The following is a 2,234-nucleotide window of genomic DNA, read 5'->3' on the forward strand; positions in this document are numbered from 1 at the left end:
ATGGAGGAGCCTGGTGGGCTACAGTCCATGGGGTCGCAAAGAGTTGGACCCGACAGAGCGACTTCCCAGAGAGGGGTAAAATGTACATGGGATCTCTGTCTATTATGTTCTACAGATGTGAAATAGAGTTTCATTTTAAAAAAGAATGAGTGCATTCCTGCCTGCAAGGAGTGCTCCTGTGTAACGAGTGAGACCTCATGCCACATGCCCAGGTAACTTCTGTACATCACAGTGGGGTGACGTGGCGGGCCCGAGAGGGCTTCCAATGCAACGACGGTGGAGCTGAGTTCTCAAGCATCAGCAGCTCAGAGCGGAGAGGAAGGGCATCCAAGGCAGGCAGGAGAGCATGAACAAGCAGGGCACCTGGGTCTTCTTTCCCCAAAGTTCCCTCTGGGGGCCACAAGATCTCAGACCATCCCATTGCAAAATGTGAAGTGACGGACAGAATTATCACCTTACATTTTTTGTTCAGCCTTTGGTACCTGCTGCCTATTATCCAGTAGAACCCAATCACATGAGAAAATGACTCCCTTGTCAAACATCACACCAGAAAGCAAGCATCTTTGTTCAGCCTGTCAAGATCAGTTTTCACATTCAATTTAGTAAAAAGGCAGATGTTAATGTTCTTCCTATTAAGAGATAATTTCTTTGTTAAATGTGTGGGTTTCTTTTTTCCTTGATAGGTCTAATTCTGCTTTACATGTAATAGAAGCTGAGTGGTGGAAAGAGTGAGGGCGTTGGGGTCAGAGGATCCTGCATTTGAATCTCATTTCTACCACTTACTAGCTATGGTCTTCACCATCATTCTCCCTGAACCTCTGTCCCCTGATCTCTGCAGTGAGACTATACTAAACAGCCCTGCAGTCCTGAATCCATAGTGAGGATTAATGAGGAAACATTTGCCAAAGAGCCTAGTAGAATGCCTGACACATAGCAAGCACTCTATAAATGACACTCATTACTACTGACAATTCTACTTTATGTAGAAATTTAAAAATAGGTACCTTTTACAGTGCTCTGCAAATAGTACTATATCTTCAGGGTTTTGCTTGTATCAGTCAGGATAGTCAAGGCTATGCTATAGTAACAAACAACCCACAAATCTCAGTGGTTTACAACAACAACATTTATTTCTTGCTCACACTACATAGCCACCGTGGGTCAGGTGCAATTCTGCTCCTGTGGTCTTCTCTCCTGGACCCGGGATAAGGGAGAAGCCAGTCGCTGGCACATCACTGGTGGTCATAGTAGAGGAAAAGGGTCTTCTAATCAAGATTAAATGCTATGTGGCTTAGAAATGACACATAACATTTGCATTCAAAACTCATAGGTCAGGGACTTCCCTGGCAGTTCAGTGGTTAAGACTTTACCTTCCAATGCAGGGGGTGTGGGTTTCATCCCTGATTCAGGGAACTAAGATGTCATATGCCTGGGGGCCCAAAAAACCAAACCATAAAGCAGAAGCAATACTGTAACATATTCAATAAGACTTTAAAATATGGCCCACATTAAAAAAAAATCTTAAAAAAAAACCTCATTGGTTAGAACTGGTGACACATTTCCACTGTACCGTAAGTAAGACAGGAAGGAGAATCCTCTCTTGTATCTGGAAGGCAGGGGAGTAATCACAAGAATATAGCCAACAGCTCTGCTGACAATCACAAAGATTTTGAGAACCACCACCCTGCCCAGAGGGACAGCTGGACATTGGGAAGGAGGCAGGAACCCCGGGGAGAAGGTAGAAATACACAGAGGGGTCCTACTCAGCAGGGAGTGGGGGGGCGGGCATCCTCACGTCGATGGGCAGGTCTGAGGCCAGAGGAGCTCTGGGTGCCTTTATCATCTGGACCCGACCCAAACGGAACGTGGCCTGTTCTCATCTCTGGGCAAACCAGCCTGCCCTGCTGGGAGGTGCGAGTCCCACATGCCCAACATGAATGGTAAAGCTGCATGTAACCTGCTTCTCTGGCCCTGCAGGACTTCCCTGTGGCTCAGATAGTAAAGAATCTGCCTGCAACGCAGGAAGCCAGAATTTGATCCCTGGATCAGGAAGATCCCCTGGAGGAGGGCATGGCACCCCCCTCCAGTATTCTTGCCTGGGAAATCCCATGGACAGAGGAGCCTGGTGGGCTACAGTCCATGGGGTCACAAAGAGTCGGACACGACTGAGCAACTAACACTTCACACTTCACTTTCAGCTGTGGGCAAGACAGAGTCACAGAGCAGTATTTCTC

This window comes from Capricornis sumatraensis, chromosome 4, assembly GCF_032405125.1.
Source record: "Capricornis sumatraensis isolate serow.1 chromosome 4, serow.2, whole genome shotgun sequence".
Classification (NCBI taxonomy): domain Eukaryota; kingdom Metazoa; phylum Chordata; class Mammalia; order Artiodactyla; family Bovidae; genus Capricornis; species Capricornis sumatraensis.